Source organism: Cyprinus carpio, unplaced genomic scaffold (genome assembly GCF_018340385.1).
Source record: "Cyprinus carpio isolate SPL01 unplaced genomic scaffold, ASM1834038v1 S000006617, whole genome shotgun sequence".
NCBI classification, from domain to species: Eukaryota; Metazoa; Chordata; class Actinopteri; order Cypriniformes; family Cyprinidae; genus Cyprinus; species Cyprinus carpio.
The window spans coordinates 47,458-70,556 of record NW_024879255.1 but is presented as its reverse complement, the minus strand read 5'-3'; the positions used below and the strand labels follow the sequence as shown (position 1 = coordinate 70,556).

Below are 23,099 nucleotides of genomic sequence, written 5' to 3'. Positions count from 1 at the left end.
GTTCTAATTTGTTACACATTTATCACAATTGCTTTAACCATAAAGGAGAAATATACCAACAGTAAAGGTGGGGGAGGGTAGTGGGTTAAGAAAGAGGTGTAAGTCTAAAAGGTTTTGGAGTAGGTAGAAAAAGGTGTGTAATGAGAGAGAGAAAGAAGAGCAGAACAGGTAGAAGGAGATGAGGAGAGAGGAGGACCTAAGAAAAGAGGAGAGGAGAAGTAGAGGGAAAAGAGATGAGTGAAGTGGAAGGAATTGGGTGTAGTGGAAAGAGCAAAAATGAGAATCTGTAAGAACACGTGTGAATGACCAAATATTTTTTCAGAACTGAAGTTTGAGAACATTTAGGTTTGTAGAATTGTTGAAATGGTGGTATTGTTGAATTTGTGGTCCAGAAAAGTGTGAGGACTGTGGAGATGTTGACACAGTGTAGCACGAATGTAGTGTAGATAAAATGCAGTGTAGATGAAATTCTCTTCCAGATGTAAATGAAAGGTAAGATCAATAATTAAGCATAGTTCACTCGGGCCAGCTGTGGATTAGCCCATGCGGGGCCCACAGTAGTTTTGGTCATTTGGGTCCCTACAGGGATTTTCTGTGGGCGACCCACTGTGGGCTTGCCCACAAAAAAACACCCTGGGCCCCGGGTTTTTGTTTTTTTTTTTTTTACATGCAAATGTTGCACTAATATTAGATTTCTGTGACGATGACAGTAAAATGAAAAAAATAAATTTTCCACAACAAAAATATATGTGTGTGTTATGTGTATATTTATTATGTATACATAAATACACACACATGCATGTATATATTTAAGAAAAATTTATGTTTTTATATTAAAATATATTATATATATATATAAATAAATGTTTGTATTTGTATTAAATATACACAGTATACAACACATATTATGTAAACAAAAACTTTTAGTTTGGATGCGATTAATAGCGATTTATTGTTTGACAGCACACATAGCCATTAATCGCATCAAAAAAAGTTTTTGTTTTACATAATATATGTATGTGTTGTGTGTATTGTAATTTTGTATATATAAATGCACACACATACAGTATATATTTATTTTTTTACTGTATATATTGAAAATATTTTACATGCATATACATTTATATATTTTATATATAAAAAAAATATATATAATACATAAACATAACATATTTTTCTTAAATTTATATATTTTTTATTTAAGTGTGAGGGGTGTACTCACTTTTGTGAGATACTGTAAATATATTTAATATAAGACTTACAAATGAGGACAATGGAAGCAATTAAAACTAACAAAAAGAGCAATGATTTACAAGTGCTATAACAAGCCTCAATTAGCTTAATGTAGTACACGTAGCAAGTTTTTTATTATTATTATTATTATAGGTCCTTCTCAAAATTTGCATATTGTGATAAAAGTTCATTATTTTCTATAATGTAATGATAAAATTAAACTTTCATATATTTTAGATTCATTGCACACGAACTGAAATATTTCAGGTCTTTTATTGTTTTAAATACTGATGATTTTGGCATAACAGCTCATGAAAACCCAAAATTCCTATCTCAAAAAATTAGCATATCATGAAAAGGTTCTCTAAACGAGCTATTAACCTAATCATCTGAATCAACTAATTAACTCTAAAGAACACCTGCAAAAGATTCCTGAGGCTTTTAAAAACTCCCAGCCTGGTTCATTACTCAAAACCGCAATCATGGTAAGACTGCCGACCCTGACTGCTGTCCAGAAGGCCATCATTGACACCCTCAAGCGAGAGGGTAAGACACAGAAAGAAATTTCTGAACGAATAGGCTGTTCCCAGAGTGCTGTATCAAGGCACCTCAGTGGGAAGTCTGTGGGAAGGAAAAAGTGTGGCAAAAAACGCTGCACAACGAGAAGAGTTTGACCGGACCCTGAGGAAGATTGTGGAGAAGGTCCGATTCCAGACCTTGGGGGACCTGCGGAAGCAGTGGACTGAGTCTGGAGTAGAAACATCCAGCCCCACCGTGCACAGGCGTGTGCTTTTGAACCAGAAACAGCGGCAGAAGCGCCTGACCTGGGCTACAGAGAAGCAGCACTGGGACTGTTGCTCAGTGGTCCAAAGTACTTTTTTCGGATGAAAGCAAATTTTGCATGTTACTTCGGAAATCAAGGTGCCAGAGTCTGGAGGAAGACTGGGGAGAAGGAAATGCCAAAATGCCTGAAGTCCAGTGTCAAGTACCCACACTCAGTGATGGTCGGGGTGCCATGTCAGCTGCTGGTGTTGGTCCACTGTGTTTTATCAAGGGCAGGGTCAATGCAGCTAGCTATCAGGAGATTTTGGAGCACTTCATGCTTCCATCTGCTGAAAAGCTTTATGGAGATGAAGATTTCGTTTTTCAGCACGACCTGGCACCTGCTCACAGTGCCAAAACCACTGGTAATGGTTTACTGACCATGGTATTACCGTGCTCAATTGGCCTGCCAACTCTCCTGACCTGATTTCAGCACGACCTGGCAGGGGATTTGTGAAGAGAAACTTGAGAGACACAAGACCCAACACTCTGGATGAGCTTAAGGCCGCTATCGAAGCATCCTGGGCCTCCATAACACCTCAGCAGTGCCACAGGCTGATTGCCTCCATGCCACGCCGCATTGAAGCAGTCATTTCTGCAAAAGGATTTCCCCACCAAGTATTGAGTGCATAACTGAACATAATTATTTGAAGGTTGACTTTTTTTGTATTAACAACACTTTTCTTTTATTGGTCGGATGAAAATATGCTAATTTTTTTGAGATAGGAATTTTGGGTTTTCATGAGCTGTATGCCAAAATCATCAGTATTAAAACAATAAAAGCCCTGAAATATTTCAGTTGGTGTGCAATGAATCTAAAATATATGAAAGTTTAATTTTATCATTACATTATGGAAAATAATGAACTTTTATTACAATATGCTAATTTTTTGAGAAGGACCTGTATATAATAAAAAGAAAACAGGTAGAATAAAAAAGAATAGAGCAATAGTGTTAGAGGCCTTTTGCTTTTGTTAATTGTATAAGTAAATAAAAAGAAAATAGATAGAATACAAAAAGAATAGAGCATGTAGTTGTTATTTATTAATTTATTTTGCGAAAAAAAGCAGTTAGTAAATGAATAGAGTGCAAGTCTAAAAGGGGCAAGTGTTTTTTTTTTTTTTTTTAAGAATATAATTAGAATAGAGAGTGCTAGAATTAGAGGGCCAAATAAAGACTGAGCAACGTACAGTAAATGACTTTCTTTGTTACTTGATGAAACACTGACAGGGTGTTGTGAAGATGTGTAATTCCACAGTTAAGTTCTTATGTTTGTATAATAAATTTCTAAACTGACATTGTAAAACGTAACTTGCTCTCACTATATGTATAGTTTAAATAGCTTATTGATGTAACAAACATGTAATATCCCATTAAATGATTCTCTGGACAATATTTTATCAAAACTTTATTGTGCATTAATATTGTCTGTCACAAAAATTACAAAATTGATCTTACATTGTTCTTGAACTAAATATGTAATAAAATACCCACCTAGGTTCTTTGTGATCCGTTGCCCTTATAGACTGATTGGACATAACTGCAAAAAAAAACAATTTGATTTATAGGCAAGTTAAAGTCAGCATTTATTGAATTTTATGTGTGAAATGCTTAAAATTAAGGATCTAATTAATTTCCTGCTTAAGAAGTTTACAAGTGCCATATCTTTAAAAGCCTACTATGTTTTGCTTTAATATTACCTAACTCCCTGGTGTATAATGGGAACCATAAAATATTAGTTTATACTTCATGGGAAGATTTATGTATGTATATATTATTTTATGTATTTATAGGAATGTATGCATTCATCTCGTAATTTTCAAAATTCGTCATATAAAACCTGAAGACCTGTCATTTTTTTTTTATAAACATTATGTCAGTTCAATAAGAAAGCAGCTGCAATACAAAATACTAAATAATAATAATAAAAAGAAAAATTAAAAATTATAACAAAACTAACAAATTACTAGATGGGTATAAGATTAAACAAAACATTGGATTAAAAGGAATAGACAATACTGTACTTGACAATAAGCTGATTCTGATTCTATATTTCATCAGATAGTCTCACAATGCTCACAAAAAAACTGATAAGCATAATGCAAGGTTGGGGGAAATCTAATTTCTATACAACACATTTTGTAATGCCCCTGGAAGAGCAAAAAAAAAAAAAAAAAAAAAAAAAAAAAAACAAAACCCAATCCACATGTTTACATGGCTGTAAATCAAAGTCTGATTAGTGTGTTTAAAAAAAGAAACTGACAGGACAACTGTATATGCTATGTTTACTAAATAATGTTAGTTTCCCCAACAGTTGGGAAGGTGATATAAATGCAATTTTAAAAAGTGTGCACATAGTACATTTCAGCCCACCTCTCAAATATGGTCCAGATGTTTGTCCCAATGAACATATTTAGACATTAATTTTTCTTCTTAAAGAGGGGTATTATTTGATTTAATCCATAAGCCCCCTGACATTCTATCACTAGAAACTAAAATCATAGTGCTGATACATGTAGTTCTTTAAAAGTGTGTTAGTTAGGCTTAGGGTTAGGGTTGAGATCTCGATTAAGGGATAATTTCTCTCAACGTAGAAATGTGGTATTGTTAACTGAATCTATTACTTATATATTTAATAACAGCAAAAAGTACTTTTTAACACAAAGCGCTTTTTTTAATAACGGTTTAAAGATAGTCCAACCACAGCAATTCCTACCGGTGCTGTGGAGCAAATGACAACCCAGTTCAACGAGGCGCCATGCACACTTATCTATAAATGGTCATCTATGACAGGTCTTCCGGTTTTTAGATGGCAAATAGAGTATTACGAGATGATGCATACATTCCAATGGTACATATTTCTTTAAAAAAAAAAAATAAAAAAAAAAATAGAAAAAAGGTTTTATGACCATGCTGCAGACTGATTATCTCTTTATATTTCTGTTATTTATTTATTAATTTTTACATTGTGACAGTAGGTGAACCTGAAAGAACTTATCCAGTATAACAGAAGTTGTCACACTTATTTTTCATAGCGCTTTATACAACACAGATTACTGCAAAGCAATCATTGTCTCACAGTAATAAACAGTCAAAAAAACAGAAAAATTAAAACTTCAAATATGAGACAAATTAAAATTCTGCTCTAACAATGTAATAGTCATTATTTAGCTTAATTCAGTTCAGTGTTGATTTAGTTCAGGAAAAAGTTAAAAACAAGTTTAACTCTGCTAAAAGCAGTTCTGCTAAAGAAAGTAGTGGTTTTCAGTTGTTCATAACATTTCAGGCCAATGTGTTATTCATTCATTAAAATGGAACATTACTATTATGACTATGACTATTATGTGCAAAACTGCATGCAATACAAATAACCACAATATGGAAAGGCCTAATTTTTTTTAATTTACCTTTTCATCTTCTTGCTCTTCCTCAAGTGCTGGTTTCAGTAATGTGGATGCTATATTTTCTAATACAGTTAAGGATCCATGTTGATCATTCACTATTGATCCAAGATCAAGAGATGTGCCAAAGTTGTCTATAGAAATACAACCCACTATAGTACTGTAATGCACTTTGTAGAATTTTTAAGTAACTGAAATTTGGCATAATTACTTGCCACAGCATTTACATGTTACATACAAATGTTGCTGCATCATTGTCCCAAATCAATATTATATTTATTAAAAGAATCAGAGAATTCAAATTAATTTAATACAAATTAATTTAATAGCTACTGTACAACATCCTCGGACACCCATGTACTCCTCCACTTCTTGCCACTATGAAGAAAAAACAAGACAGTATTTTGCTTGCCAAAATATGTGCCCAAACGGTGTAAGGTTTGACCATTTAATTTCCTATTTGAAAATGGAAAAATAAGTTGGTTTAGTTTAAAACTTGAAAATTTGAATTTGATTTCATGTTTGTTTACTTTTTTGTAAACTGGTTTAAAGCGTCAATATTTCATTCAGACACAGAAATAGCTTTTTCATATTATTGGTTCTATACACTTATAAATCTGTCAAGTAAAATAGGACTTTATACAGCACTGCCACTCAGGGTTGCTATGTATTACATCTGAAGCAGGAATAAGATTGCTGGGCACATAACTGATGCTGCTGGGACTTGTGAAGCATCACTTCTAAAGTATGAGATCACAAGCCATGAACTACAGTACTGCTGATACAGAGTTTTGGTGTAGACTATTTTTATGTGTTTATAACTTTGTTTTTTTATATAAAGTTTTTATAAAAATAAAACTTTATTACCCCTTGCACAATTAGTTACTTACCGTCTGTGACGTTTTTTTTCATGGCTGATATTGTAAAATTTGTTAAATCCCATTCGTATGCTTTGTTAGATAAGTGCACAAAAGAGCAGCTTTTAAAAATCACAGAGCATTATTGAAATGAAAATTAGTGATAAGCGATTAAAAGTTGTATTAAATTTGAGTTGAAAAATAAGTTGATTGAATGGGGGATTTTTTCCGAAAAAATGGAGCAAACTGTGGGGACGTGACGTGCTCATGAACCTAGTCGCACTTGAGTAGAGCTCCGTACGTTTGGCACCTTTTTGCCGATTTTTTTTTCGTTTTATTTTAAGTTAACTTCATTAAAAAATACTATTCCTGATGGCTTACAATTGGAAACAGCAGGAGATGTCTCCGTCGGCCTCTCCGATTAAGAAGAAATCCAAGCCACCGACCACGGATGATATGGTGGATAAGATGGCGAATACTGTTGCGCACTTTGAGGGACATTCTAAGTGTAACGGGTGCATTAGGGGCCCCTTAGTAGGGGAAATTAATTTTACCTCGGAAGACTTAAGGAGGAAAGGATCTTGGTCCCCCACCTCAGTGCTTTGAGTCTCAATGTATAGGTTATGTATATGTGTTCCCTTACTCTGTTGTATATATACTAAAAGGACCAAAGAGTGTGGCTTCAGTTAAGTCTACAATACTTGTATTAATTTGGTGGCCGCCTGAAGTGTAAATATGTGAGGCAATTTAACAATACCAATTCACATTCTCACCACCCCAGTACCTAACAGAGCAAGTAAACGTCCCTACTCCAAGGTAAGTTCAACAATTATAGTACTCTTGAGATTTACTTTAACATTTAATCAGATTTAATTATCTCCTTTTAAAATGTATTTTTTCTTTTGCAGAGCAGGAAAAGAAGATCAGAACAATACATGAAAAATGTAAAAAACAAATAAAACAATGTTACTCAAATAAAGTTGTCACTATAATCTTTACCCCGTGGTGCACCACCAACTGTTTTAACCATAAAACTTTGTGTCACCTCTGGAATAACAATCAGTACACAAATGATTCACTTCAAATAAACTCAGAAATAACTTGACTTAGTTCAAATGAGCTCTGAAATGACTCTTGCGATTTTGACAGATGATTCAATTTTCACATCAAACTAGTTCAATTTTCATATTCAAGTTCTCAGTTCAGTCTATATCAGTAAAGAGTTCATGTGTGTATTGTGTGCAATGAAAGTTGTACCAGTCTTTAGCGATTATGAAATTGAAGAAATAACTTGCGATGACTTGAGATGACCTGTAATAAAGAAATGAACAGCTGGGACAGGAAAGTAAGGAGATGTGGTCAGGATGGCAGGGTAATAATTATAAAAACTAGCAAATGGCCAAAAAAAACCCTGGAATTTCCTGGAACAAAATGGCGCAGCTCTGCCACAGCACGCACTGACTCAGTCATCCTCAAGGAAAAAAAAAAAAAATAAAATAAAATAAAAAGCTTCCCAAAAGCAAAACCGATCGTAGGAAAATGATAGAATGTTTCTAGAGAGATGGAGAGATAATAAGAGAGAGAGAGCTGTGGAGAAAAAATCGCTTCCAGTTCATTAACAAGTGCACTTGATTGACAAGAGGAAGAAAATTAACGTCTCTCAGTCCAAAGCACAGCTCATTAATGGACTCGGGCACGCAGAAAAAACTCTCAAAAATACATACAGTTCTCAGCCAGTCTCTCACTCTGTTTGATGACGCAATCAGCCGAACTTTGTAAAGAAAGTTGTCGCAGATCACGATAGGCGAGTAGCCGCACTCGAGCAACAGGTCGTGGACATACAGGATCGCAATAGACGCAGTAATCTGCATCTGGTTGGGATTGCCTGAAGGGTCCGAAAAGGATGACCCTATGGGCTTTTTGAAAAGATCGCTACCGACGTAGCTACCGACATGGCTTCCGTCTCTGGCGGGCAAAGAGATTGAAGTGGAACGAGCACATCGCGTGTTACACAAGGCTCTTCTCAAATCGCGCTAAACCACGGCTTTTCATCTTTAAACTGTTGTGGTACACGGACAGGGAGCTCATTTTGCGGGCCGCCAGACTTCACGCCCCAGTGAAAACATCCGACGGAGAAACGCTGTCTATCTTTCCAGACTTTTCTCCAGTTACCCGCAAAAAAGAGGGAGACCGGGTATAGTTGTAACATGGGGAGAGTTGTAACACTACCAATTCCACGAATCAGGGATAAGATAGGAGTCATGTGACAGTTTCAGTTTCATCAGGCTTCATTTACGATCCCACATGGAGGTTTTCCAGTCTGTGTTGCTATCTCTCCTGAAGCTACAGCAGAAAATCTAATTCTGAGGTAAGAAAGTAAGTAAAAAAAAAAATAACAAGATAATATTTTGTTTAGTACTTCTACTGTTGTAGATAATGTTGTATGAGTTATATCAGGTCAAACTGTAGTTTCTCTAGTAAAGAATGGTGTATCAACCTCCTCCCAATTTCAAAGCACCATGCTAATACAGCTAGCTAAACAATGGGTGACAGTGCCGGGGTAGGTTGTAACACGTGTATTTTTGAAAGTGTTACAACCCATCCCCTTACATACATGTTACTCTAAGAACATTTTTTGTGATTTTAATAATTCTACAGAATGCCTAGAACTTGGTTGGGAAAAACAGATATTGGAGTCGATGCTAGTCTTTTAAAAAGAGCAGCAGAGAAAGTTAGGAAAGGAAAGTCTGTTGGGGCAGTGGCAAAATCCCACAGAATCTGCCATGTAAACTTTTAACAGATATTGGCAGAAATATAAAGAACTGATAGACCAGGGATTGAGGGACCTTCCTTGTGTAGGATACTACAGTCCTCACCAGGTCTTCACCAGGGAGCAGGAGGAGTCTTTTGTCACAGTATATAAGCCAGGCAGCCGATATATACTATGGGCTAACTCCACGTGAGGTGAGCATGATGGATAAGCGTCTTGAGAACAGGGTAGAAAAGGCAAGATTCAAGACTTCTTAATGTGTATTGGACCTTTCATGCAAACTCAATTTAATGTTTGTGAATGATGAATAAAATATTTAAAATCAGGTAAAAGTTAAATAAATACCAACACATACATTTAGACAATTTCTAAAAAATGTGTGTCCCTACTCAGACATCATGTTATGATTTATTTTAGGTCAGAAAGTTTGCCTATCAACTCGCGGTGGAATTCAATATACAGCATCCACAAACCTGGGATGAGAAGAAAATGGCGGGGCCTGATTGGTTTAGCTCGTTTATGAAGCGGAACCCCAGACTTTCAGTGAGGAGTCCACAGGCAACTAGCCTTTCAAGAGCCACCAGTTTTAATCGTGCTAATGTGGAACTCTTCTTCAGTCGACTGGGGGAGGTGATTGATAAATATGGGTTTGATGGCAGTGACATATGGAATGTCGACGAAACCAGCGTGACAACTGTCCAGGCACCATTCCGAGTCGTAGCACGCCGGGGTATGAAGCAGGTTGGTGCCATGACGTCGGGGGAGAGGGGCACACTTGTTTCAGTTGCATATGCTGTGCAAGCTCTAGGGAATACCATTCCTCCATTCTTTGTGTTCCCTCGTAAGAATTTTAAAGAGCATCACTTTGTTCAGAGCGGGCCCTTGGGGAGTGCAGGAAGTGCTAATTCATCAGGCTGGATGCAGGAAGAGGATTTCCTATCATTCCTCGTTCACTTTGTGAAGCATACAAAGGTCAGTCCAGAAAGAAAGGTGTTGCTCCTGCTTGATAAACCACTCTTCCCACATCTCTGTGAGAGCTGTGGATTTTTGCAAAGGCCATGGAATTGTACTACTTGCGTTCCCACCACATTGCAGCCATAAACTCCAACCACTAGATCGTAGTGTGTTTGGTCCGTTTAAAAGGATGGTGAATTCGGCGAGCGATGACTGGATGAGGGGAAATCCTGGTAAAACTATGAGTATTTACGAAATTCCAGGCATTGTGAGGATCGCCCTGCCTACAGCCGCAACACAGAAAAACATACAGGCGGGCTTCCAGTGTACAGGCATATGGCCATACAATTGTAAAATTTTTCAGGACTGTGACTTTGCGCCTTCTCAAGTCACAGATCGTCCTGATCCATCTGGGACTCTTCAACAGAACTCCTCTCCATCTCACCTGCCAGCCGGCTCCTCTCCTCCTTACCTGCCGCCCGGCTCCTCTCCAGCTCACCTGTTGCCTGGCTCCTCTCCAGCTCACCTGCCACCCAGCTCCTCTCTATCTCACCTGCCACCCGGCTCCTCTCCAGCTCACCTGCCACCCGGCTCCTCTCCAGCTCACCTGCCACCCGGCTCCTCTCCAGCTCACCTGCCGCCCAGCTCCTCTCCAGCTCACCTGCCGCCCGTCTCCTCTTCAGCTCACCTGCCACCCGGCTCCTCTCCAGCTCACCTGTTGCCTGGCTCCTCTCCAGCTCACCTGCCACCCAGCTCCTCTCTATCTCACCTGCCACCCGGCTCCTCTCCAGCTCACCTGCCACCCGGCTCCTCTCCAGCTCACCTGCCACCCGGCTCCTCTCCAGCTCACCTGCCACCCGGCTCCTCTCCTCCTTACCTGCCGCCCGGCTCCTCTCCAGCTCATCTGCCACCCGGCTCCTCTCCTCCTCACCTGCCGCCCGGCTCCTCTCCAGCTCACCTGCCCACCCGGCTCCTCTCCTCCTTACCTGCCACCCGGCTCCTCTCCAGCTCACCTACCGCCCAGCTCCTCTCCAGCTCACCTGCCGCCTGTCTCCTCTTCAGCTCATCTGCCGCCTGGCTCCTCTTCAGCTCATCTGTTGCCCGGCGCCTCTCCAGCTCACCTGCCACCCCGGCTCCTCTCCTCCTTACCTGCCGCCCGGCTCCTCTCCAGCTCACCTGCCACCCGGCTCCTCTCCTCCTTACCTGCCGCCCGGTCTCCTCTCCCAGCTGACCTGCCGCCCAGCTCCTCTCCAGCTCACCTGCCACCTGGCTCCTCTCCTCCTTACCTGCCGCCCGGCTCCTCTCCAGCTGACCTGCCGCCCCAGCTCCTCTCCAGCTCACCTGCCACCTGGCTCCTCTCCTCCTTACCTGCCACCCGGCTCCTCTCCAGCTCACCTGCCGCCCAGCTCCTCTCCAGCTCACCTGCCGCCCGTCTCCTCTTCAGCTCATCTGCCGCCTGGCTCCTCTTCAGCTCATCTGTTGCCCGGCTCCTCTCCAGCTCAACTGCCACCCGGCTCCTCTCCTCCTTACCTGCCCACCCGGCTCCTCTCCAGCTCACCTGCCAGCCGGCTTTTCTCCTCCTTACCTGCCGCCCGGCTCCTCTCCAGCTGACCTGCCGCCCGGCTCCTCTCCTCCTTACCTGCCGACCGGCTCCTCTCCTCCTTACCTGCCGCCTGCCGCCCGCCTCTCTCCAGCTCACCTGCCGCCCGTCTCCTCTTCAGCTCACCTGCCGCCCGGCTCCTCTCCAGCCACTCATGCTTTCCATCTGCACTCTGATGAGATGCCGAGCACCTCGGGGTCCATCGTAGGTCAGTCGTTCAGATCGATCCATCACTCATTAGGCCATTTCCAAAAGCAGGCCCAAGGAAAGAGACAGGTAGGGGTAGAAGAAGAGGCGCTCGGTTTTTTTTTTTTTCAAATCCTCACTGATACACCAGTGAAGCTGGCATTGGAAGAGGAGGAGCGTCGAAAAGGAAAAAGCATCAGAAAAAAAAATCTTGGGGGAGTGAGAAAAGCAAAAACAAGAAGGTAAAAAAACCTGCCAGGAAAAGGGTGAAGGCTGATAACTCCTCTTCAGAAGAGGAAGATTTCTGTGACGTCTGCATGGAACCATTCAGAAATACAAGATCCAAAGAAGTGTGGGTCAAGTGTGTTTTATGTAGCTTTTGGGCCCACCAGGCATGCACTCCAGGCCTGACCAATTTCATTTGTCACCATTGTGACTCTGATTAACAATGCATTTAATTTGTTTGTTCTTGTCACCATTGTGACTTAAGTATGCATTTCATTTGTTTGTTCTTGTCACCATTGTGACTTAAGTATGCATTTCATTTGTTTGTTCGTCACCATTGTGACTTAAGTATGCATTTCATTTGTTTGTTCTTGTCACCATAGTGACTGATAAAGAATGCATTTCATTTGTTTGTTCTTGTCACCATTGTGACTGATAAAGAATGCATTTCATGTTGTTCATTCTGTGGAGTGGGGGTAAATATGTTTGTTAATTTGCTCTCACTCACACACACACACACACACCCATATGAATATGCACGTACAGACATGCACACACAAACGCACATCTGTGCATGCACAAAAAACATACAATATGCTCATACACTCCCCATATTCACACATATTTTATTGTTGCAGCCATTCATTTAAAATAAAACTGTTGTTGTGGCATATCACTTGGAGTACCCTTAGTTTTTGTGCATTTTGTCAAGCTGTTACAACTTACCCCAGTATGTGTTACAACCTACCCCAGTAGTGGGGTAGGTTGTAACAAAGCACCACCTTGTATTTGTCATCATCTCACAAAGTCTGTGACATAGCTGAATAAATTTAAATTGTTGCCATTTGTAGTAGACAAATGTGGTTACTTTGCCTAAAAGTTTCAGACGTGTAGCCTAAAAAAAAGGTAGTTTTAGGTGCTGAAGAAAAAAGTGTTACAACCATAACCTGGTCTCCCCTAGTGCATTTGCGCCAGTTAGGAAGGAAATTTGAGAGGCAGGCATCCAGAATTTTCTTCTCTATTCTGCAACGCTGAAGGTCATTCTAATTCAAGGTGAACCTAAAATGTTATACTCCCCAGAAAGAAGCGAGAGTTTTTTTCAGATCCCATTCATCCAACTCTCAGTGAACTCCAGCTGGACATTTGTTATCTAATCAGAGAGGAGATGCTCTAAATGGTTAGGCGGACTGTGTCTTTCACTGTTCACTCTAATGTTTACTTCTGAAGTTGCAGTTACTGGAAGGTCTCATTGAGCATACAGTATCGCTTACTGATTATGGGTGGTATAATATTTATGTTTTTAGTTGTATTCCTTCTCTCTTATTTTATTTATTTATTAAATTTTTTCTTTATTTTTTCTTTCTTTATTTATTTTTTTTCAACAGAGATACTATCTAGTCAATATGTGACTTTGGGGCCAATGTTGGCGCTTCAGTAATGTGCAGGTTTTTGCTGACACCACGGATCATATTAAGGGGTGCTGGCAGATCAAGGTTTGTTCTTGGTTTGATCTGCCATAGTTCACTCAACTGGTTTTATTTTCAAATTTGTATTTTGTCTTATTATGCAGTAATTCTGTTTGATACCTATGACTGACCTTAATATTCTAAGTTGTAATATTAATGGCCTAAATGGCCCACACAAACGTACAGGTTTTCTGGATTTTTTGCGAAGAAGAAAGATTGATATAGTGTTAGTTCAAGAATCCCATTTGAAAGAGGAGGATGTACACAGGTGTAATAATAAGTTTTATGAAGTGGTATCTCATTCATCTTCGGATAGTAAAACCAAGGGTGTTCTAATATTGGTGCGGAGGACTTTAAATATTACTATTTTAGATAAAGGTTGTGACACAGAAGGTAGAATAACACATATAAAAACAATAGTGGAGAATAGGAATATTGTATTTATTCCAGTTTATGCCCCTTGTATTCCTGACCCTACTTTTTTCTCTGTTTTGTCTACATATCTTTTAAAATTTTCAGATTTTGAAATTGTATTGGGTGCAGACATGAATTCTGTAATGTCGCATACCCTAGATAGATCTGGGCCAAAGGAAGCACACTCTCAAGCCTTCTGTTCTGACAAACTTAGGCTATGTGTAACCTCAGCTTCATTGGTGGATAGTTGGCGTTTACTAAATCCTTCTGCCAAGTCTTTCACTTTCTTTTCTGCTACTCATAAATCCGCGAATTGATTATATTTTCATTTCTACTTCTTAATCTTCAGTTGTTCGTGATGCCAATATCTGTTCCTTATCTTTGTCGGATCATGATGGAAATTTGTGCAGATTATCTTTGATCCCTCGGCCATCTCATGCAACTGGATGGCGATTTAACCCCTAAATTGTTACAGGATGCAAACTTTTGCAGTCAATTCAGAAATAAATTTGCTGAGTTTATTGAAATTAACCAAGGCTCAGTGGATGATCCGCGAACACTTTGGAATTAAGTTAAAGGATTTATAAGGAATAACTCAATTTCATATGCCTCTTTCCTTCAGAAAAACGGAATAACTAGATTTTTTAAATTGAATCACAGCTCCAGAATCTGACTAGAGACAATCAACGTTGTTTCTCAGACAATACACTCAGCAAAATTATGGCAGTTAGGTCTGAACTTAATTCATTACTGAGATCCAGGGCAGAATTCCTGATTCAAAGATGCAGGCAGAATTATTATTTTCAAGGAAGTAGACCAAGCCACCTTTTAGCTCTAAGAATACGCAACAGTGAAAAGTTTGCTAATATTTCAGCAGTGAAATCCCAATTCAGGCTCATTATGACAGACCCAAAAGACATTAATATTTCTTTTCATTCTTTTTACTCTAACCTCTATACTTCTTCTGCTGTTGGTGACCCTGAATCTTTTGCATCTTTTTTGTCCAATCTTGATTTACCTAGGCTGTCAGATTTGGATTCGGATTACCTTGCTGAACCAATTACTCTTCAGAAGCTGGAGTCAGCAATCCGATCTATGAACAAGGGGAAATCCCCAGGTTTAGATGGTATTCCAGTCGAATTGTATTCTACTTTTTGGTCGGATTTAGGCCCCCTCATGTTAGATATGATAAATTTTTCAGTTACTCAAGGCTCTTTTCACCCATCTATTAATATAGCTGTTATTTCTCTCTTGTTAAAAAAAGATAAAGATCCGACTTCTTGTTTTAGTTACCGGCCACTTTCTTTGATAGGGACTGATGTTAAATTATATGCTAAGGTACTATCTCGTTGTCTAGAGAAATTTATGAACAGGCTAGTTCATCATGACCAAACAGGGTTCATTAAATCTCGCTCAGCTTCGGATAACTTACGCAGGTTATATCATATTATTAATTCAACTAATAGTTCCTCCTCCCCTTGTGTAGTATTATCTCTAGATGCAATGAAAGCTTTGGACCAGCTAGAATGGAACTATTTATGGGCGGTTCTACAGCATCTGGGTCTAGGATCGATTTTCATAAACATGATAAAAGTTCTGTACGTCAATCCAGCAGCCTCTGTTCTCACAGGTTCTGTTTGCTCTATCCTAAACTTTATACATCGAGGTACTCGTCAGGGTTGCCCGCCTTCTCCTCTGGTTATTTGCATTATCCTTGGAACCATTAGCTCAAGCGGTCCGACGATCTGAAACTATTTCTCCCATAATTATAAGGAATACTCATCATCATATTTCTTTATTTGCTGATGATACAGTATCTTATTGTTTTTGGAGAAGCCGTCACATTCTATTCCTCATGTATTAAATTTATTTGACCATTTTGGTTCTCTTTCTGGGTTCAAAATTATTTGGAGTAAGTCATGTTTACTTACCCTCAATTCTAATTTGATCCCACTTCCCGTTCGGTATCTATTCCATTGGTTCAAAACTTTAAGTACTTGGGGATAGATGTTTTTCCTTCCCTGCAAGAAATTCTTTCAAAAAACTATAATAGTATTCTAGCCAAAATATCCTCAGATTTGGAAAATTGGTCTCGTCTTCCTACTTCTCGTTCAGGCTCGTATATCGTGATTAAAATGAATGTTCTCCCACGTATCAATTTCTTTTCTTCCATGATTCCTCTCGCTCCACCAGTTGGCTACTGGAATAAACTTGATGCATGTGTTTCACGGTATATATGGGATGGGAAACGTCCTCATATTAAACCTGACTACCTTACAACGAAGTAGATTACATGGAGGTCTTTCTTTCCCTAATTTTTAGACTGTATGCTCAAACCTTTTCCCTCCGCCCTTTATCAGTTTGTTTTGACCCTGATGCTACTGTATCTTGGAAAGCAATTGAGGAATCTATTATTTATCCATATAAATTGAAGCATCTTGTTTTTTCTGGGGTTCTGCTTAGGCAGTGTAAATCTAGGTTTGGTCCCATTGTAACCCATCTCCTATCCACATGGAGGGATGTTGAAAGACGTTTACAACTAGTTACAATATGGCATAAGCATTCACCAATTTTCCACAACAATAATCTTTTATCAGGCAATATTCCATTGTCCGCAATGGACTCATCATAAAGTAAACACTCTGGGAGATATCTATGATGATAGTGGTTTACAATCCTTCCAGAATCTTAAAACTCAATATAATCTGCCAGGCACTTCCTTTTTTATGTATTTGCGCATTAGATCAGCCCTACGGGCATATGGGGTGCCCTGGAACTCTCAACTGCCTATTCACCCTTTGCGCAAACTAATCCTTCCCTCTGAGGAATTTCCCCTCTTCTGCTTCAGTCATCTATCTTTTTTCTTCTTGAGCATTCATACAAACCTTTATCTATTACAACTGTTTGGGGCTAAGGATCTTAATGAGGATGTACATATTTTATTTTTGGATCAGATATGGGGAATGTTTAAACTGTCTTCTAAAAACCCTAACCACCAAATGTTTCATTGGAAATTGCTGCATAGGGTTTACTTGACTCCAATGAAAGGTTTTCATATGAATCTGTCTTCTTCTCCTAAGTGCAATCTCTGTTCACAAGGATCTTTAGGCACATTTTTAGCATTTTTTTTTGGGAGTGCCCCTCTCTCTATCCTTTTTGGACTCAGCTCTCACAGGACCTTTCTTATTTTTTTGGGGGTACTGAGATTTGTTTGACTCCATGCCATTTTTTTCATGAATGACTTTTGGGACCTTACCTTGTCCGTCCAACAAAGATGTTTACTGTTAGCTGCTCTCACTGCAGCAAAAAAAGTTGCTAGTCAACCGTTGGAATCCTCCTCACACAATAGGACAGACGAACCTGGGCGGTATATCTGTTGGACATTATCTCGATGGAACTCTCAACTTCTCGTATACATGGGTCTAATGTGAAAACTGTTAATTTATGGCATTCATCTTTTAATGTTGTGTCATCTTTTCTAAAATCTTTGTAAATATTATTTTATTTTTATTTTATGTATTAATATTACTTAATTTATTTTTATTATTATTATTTATTTTACTTGTATTTATTTATTATTTTTCTTCTCTACTCTTAAGTCTACCAGGTGTGGGATGGGTTCTAAATTTGCACAGTTGCTTTTTGCTTGATACTACTGTTCACAGAAGAAAATTAAATAAACAGTTGTTAACAAAAAAAGAAGAAAATTCAACTCAAGACGTACAGGTGCAAAGCTTATCTACTTCACCGTCTGTTTTAACCTTTGATCAGCAAAAAGAGTTATTGTTGTTACAAATGGACCATGAGAGGATGAAACAACAATCTGAACAGGGTAGGCTTGAGTTAGAAAAAGCGAAAAAATGGAGATTGAGTATTTGAAACTAAAACTGTTGAAAGAAGGTAAGATGGACAGCTCAGTGGATTCTGCTGTTTGTGGAAGTTTTCCGTTGCATCAAAATTTAAAACTTGTTTCTAAATTCAATGAAGATGATCCTATGTCTTTTTTTACGCTTTTTGAACATATCGCTGAATTGCAAGGTTGGTCTAAAGCAAATTGTGTGTTATTGCTGCAGTTAGTGTTAGTCGGTAAGATGCAGTTGGCTTTTTCTGCTTTAACTACCGACGAGTGCAGAGATAGCAAATTGTGTGTTATTACCATGTTCAAAGTTGGGAAGCAAATATTTGCTTAACGTTATGTGTTTAGCTACACGGTTTCCCTTCTGCCTATCCTTTGCGCACAATTACATAACGTTCAATTGTAAGAGCTTTGTCACAGTTTGTCAATCTTTGGCATCCCTAAAATCATTCAGAGTGATCAGGGTACAAATCTTACATCTCATCTTTTTCCAACAAGTTTTGAAACAGCTAAGAATTAAGCATAATCTTGCTAGTGCATATCATTCACAAAGCCAATGAGCGTTGGAGAGGTTTCATCAAACTTTGAAATCTCTCCTTCGTGCTTATTGTGTACAGTTGGATAGAGATTTGGAAGAGGGATTGCCCTGGTTATGACTGGCTGCATGTGAGGTTGTGCAAGAAAGTACTGGGTTTAGTCCTAATGACTTAGTTTTTAGTCATAAAGTTTGTGGGCTTTTGGCAGTGCTTCAAAGTTCAGTTAAAAGTTCAGATTCACCAAAAAAATTTGCTTGTCTATGTTGATGGATTTCATCAGAGATTGATACAAGCAAGACAGTTGGCCAGTGTTGAAAAGTTGAAAAGAAAACTTGAAAAGCAGCAGAAGAATATGAAAAGATTGTATGATCACAAAACTGAATGCCATGTTTTTGAGCCGGGAGACCAGGTTCTTGTGTCACGTCTTTTGCAGTCTTCTCCTTTTGAAGCAAAATTTGAGGACCCATATGTGATAAAACGTAGACAGAGTGACAAATTATATAGTGGCAAACTCCGCATCGGAGATGGGTTACTCAGTTATATCATGTGAATCTGTTGAAACAGTATTATGAGAATTCCAACTTAAATAGTGAAAGTTCTGTTCATTCAGTACTTCTTGGAACATCTGATGTTAATAACTTTTGTTTGGGGGAGAAGTAGTTGGAGAAAGAGGGTTATGAACCTGATAATAGTATTTTGTGGAACTGATTTCTTTGTTACTCCTATCAAACAATATTATTATCGAGTGTCCCCAGAGAAACGAAAACTGATGGGAAGCAGAAATTGAATATATGCTGGAAAATGAGATAGCTATTCCTTTCAAATTCAGACTGGGCATCTCCTTGCCTGTTGGTTGCAAAGTATGATGATTGTGTAAGGTTTTGTACTGACTTCCGTAAACTTAACAGTGTGACAAAGCCTGATTGTTTCCCACTTCCGCTCAAGAGATCTCCTCATTTGTTATTCCATCTGGCCTTTATTCGTACAGGGTCATAAGTTTTGGGCTGAGAAATGCACCTGCCACCTTTCAGTGGCTGATGAACCGAGTAGTTTCAGGCCTTGAGGGGTGTGCAGTGTATTTAGATGACCTTGTAGTGATCCGTGAGAGTTGGGGATTCACACTAAAACGCTTGTGTGCTGTCTTGAGGCGTTTGTATGAGGCCAAATTGACGGTGACCCTCGCAAAATGTAGTTTTGCCCAGGCTACCGTAACTTACCTTGCTAAAGTGGTAGGAAACGGAGAGGTATGGCCATTAAGTGCCAAAGTTTAGGCTATTTCTGACTTTCCTGTTCCTATAACAAAAAAGGAGCTTATGCGTTTTTTAGGATTGGTTGGGTATACTTCTACACTGTAAAAAATCATAAGTTGACCCAGTTTTTTTATTTTAAGTAGATTAAGTTGATTTTTTTTTTTAGTTTACTTTAATTTAAGTTTGTTTATTTGTATTTTGTTTTTGTTTAATCAACATAATATATTAAGTTAAGTGAACTTTTAGCTAAACTTTTTTGTGTTAACAATTTTGTGTTAAGTTGACTAGAAATATATTTTTAAATTATAAAAACTCCATAAGTTTACAAAACCTGATAGTTGAAGTTGCTGTAAAAAAAAAAAAAATCAAAAGTTGAGAAAACTTAAGTTTAAGGCAACCAGTTTCAGAAGGTTTTTGAGGTCTCAATTAAAATCTTTTTTTTTTTTTTTTTATTTTTTTTACAGTGCAGCTTCAGGACTTTAGGTTTTAATCAACCAGTTTTAAGCTCAGCACAAAAGTGTCAATCCAATATGAGTTAATTTATTAAATGCTACTCAGTACAACATTGGGCCTCAAAAAAATATTTAAATGGACAGAATCACAATTTTTTTTTTATTTCATCAATATGATTTTTTTTGTAGAACAGCAAATTTAAATCACAAACCAAATCGAGTCATTTCATTTGCAATTAAATAAATTAAATAAAATTACAATAGAAAGTTTGTTCAAGTTAAGAGCTTATGTCACATTTGAGTTGCAAAAGTAAAAACTTCTATACAACGGATTAAATTGGGAAAGCATCAAATAAAACTATCAATTCAAGTCCAAAATAATATGCAACAATAACAACAGGTCCAGTCAAAAATGTATTGGCTTTCATATCGGTCCTTCATATCCATCACAAGCAATATCAAATTAATTGCAATGGCGATAAAAGTGTGTGGACAGCAACAAAGAGTTTGTGGCTCACTGTCTTTTGGTTCTGCATTTTAAATAATGATATTTGCTCTAAAGTCTGTAATGGAAAAGCTGCAATGTTTTTTGACTTCTGTGACCACTGGATGATGAAATCAGGTTTGTTTCAAAATCACACAGGCTAAAAGGGCACATCGCAGTTTCATGATTTTTTAAATGGCTCCTAATATGTTTGAAGTAATCAGGTGTTTCACAAATTCACAATTAAAGGTTAAGTGACTCTCACGTGAAGATAAGCGCTTGTGTGATCTTGAAAGGTGAGACTTCAGCGCTCCAGTGGTTTTAAAGGAGCAGATGCAATCGGTGTAGAGGCAGGGTAGTTGGCGGTATCTTCCCTAGTAGTGGCACAATTGGTCATGTTTCAAAAGGACCTCCTGGGCAGGGTGTTCAAATCTGCATATCTTGCACTGCATCACCCTAATCAGAAAAAAGAAAACAATACAGTGGTAGAACTAATTCTTTGGGCAACAACATAAGATTTTATTTTATTTTTTAAACCACAAGGGATAGATTATTTCATTGCTGGAGAAAAATATAAAAGAGCAACTTAAAATACTATCATAAAGCAAGCAAGTAGGTTAAACAAATTTTTTTTTTAAAAAAAAAAAAAAAAAAAAAAAAAAAAACCAACTATGAATTTAAGCTTTAAAATAGTTCTTACATTTTTAAAACATACAGATAAATACATACAGAGTTATAGTACACTTCACAAACATAAGTTACACAAATACTTTGCACGGAACAAGCACATAAATGTAAATCAAGTTAAACGAAGAAAATACATATTTGGGACGAAAATTCAAAGGCACCCACACAATTGTACAAAATTAACATATTATAAGCAAATAAAGAAAATTATATATCCTTAATCCTAATCTAAATCCTTTTACTTAATATATATAAAACAGTGCTTACCTAAGTCATGACACTGTCGGGAAAACTGCCACTGAATGACTTAAGACAGCTCGAAGAAGTAGGAGAAGTTGAACTGACCAGCTTGGAATCACCTGAGCAGTTGTACAGAAGCACATATTGTGAACAAATACCATTAAGATCTTATTGTAAATTATTATCATAGCCTGCATAGTACATTACCTGCCAGAGCGATGCACTGTCGAGAGACAAAAACCCTGGCGCTCGTCTGACCCGAGGCAACACGAAGACGAAGCAGGAAAATTGAAATGACTAACTTGCCCGCCACCTACAACGTTGTAAAGAAGTGCATATTGTGAACAAATGTCATTCAAATCATGTCTTAAATTGATACACAAAGGACCACCACTTACCGGAGTGATAACAATGACGGACCAACATTAACCGGGCGCCGCCTGAGGCAACTCTAAAACGAAAGGAAATACGGTGTACAAAAGCACATATTTAGAACAACCATAATTAAACTCTTATGGTAAATATTATATATAGAACAGCACCAATCGGAGAGATTAACTTACACTGTCAGGAAGAAAAAAATAGGCGAAGTCTGACCTGAGGTAACTCATAAGACCGGCCGGGGCGGGGAAAACTGAACTGACTAACTTGCCGCCATCTATGTTGTACAAAAGCGTATATTGTTACAGGTCGGGCAGTCGGGAAGACTGTAAGCAGTAATCAACTTGACATTAAATGAGAGAGAGAGACAAGAGTTAGTTGTTTCCTTAATGGTCCTCTTTGTTGTCTCTTAATACACATACAAATTTGCATTTCAGAGTCAGTAAGACACTTTGAATCACAAAATGATTCATAAACATGTTGGTACAAAATAATACACACTGTATAGATCAAATAAAAAATAATAAATAAATATAAATAAATAAATAAATAAATGATAACAACCTTAACCAAATGTACAGGAATGCCCTAATTCTTACAACTGGCCTGAATTCAGGTTATGTTAAGTATCTTAAGTAAACAACTCAAGTGAGTAACTTATTTCAGGTAAGTGATAGTGTTACATGAGTAAACTTTTCTATGACATACTGTAAGTGTCTTAAAATTATTAATAAAATAAATAATCAATTGAAACAAATTATTTTGGACATTAAAACATTTAAATTACAGTTTGGTATGAAATTTAATTAATTTAACTAACCTTGACATTTTTTGAGATTGAGAGACAAGAGTTAGTTGTTTCCTTAACGGTCCTCTTTGTTGTCTGAGGATGCGCTGCAGTCGTCATGGTAACTCTACTCTCTCAACTGCCACCCAGAGTTCAGAAAATGCAGCTGAACTATTCAGTGCAAACTCATCATATATTTTTAAGTAATTAAAATAAAACTTATATATACATGTAAATAGAAATGAAACATTTGTAAAAATAAAAAGGAAATATATATAAATAATTTAATATGTGACCCAAACTATATGTAGGGTGGTCACACTCTCCCCAACAAAGAAGCTAATGCCTCCAAATATTCTTTAAATAACCATATTAACTTGTTGGTCCTTTTCTCAATAGGCAAATAATGGTGTCATTGTCTGATATGGTATGAAAGGAGCAGTTATGTAGAATGATGGTATGTATATTGGTGTTGGAGAAGTGTAGTATTGTGAATAA

The 23,099-nt window shown here is 37.9% G+C and overlaps 1 long non-coding RNA gene across 1 annotated transcript; it reads right to left on the bottom strand.

The window, feature by feature from the left end:
• Positions 1-21,688: 21,688 nt before the first annotated feature.
• Positions 21,689-22,059, bottom strand: LOC122144215. The gene is made up of 3 exons (XR_006159611.1): positions 21,997-22,059; positions 21,832-21,884; positions 21,689-21,746 (listed from the first exon to the last, which is right to left on the bottom strand). It is a non-coding gene; the product is annotated as an uncharacterized LOC122144215 (long non-coding RNA).
• Positions 22,060-23,099: the final 1,040 nt, after the last annotated feature.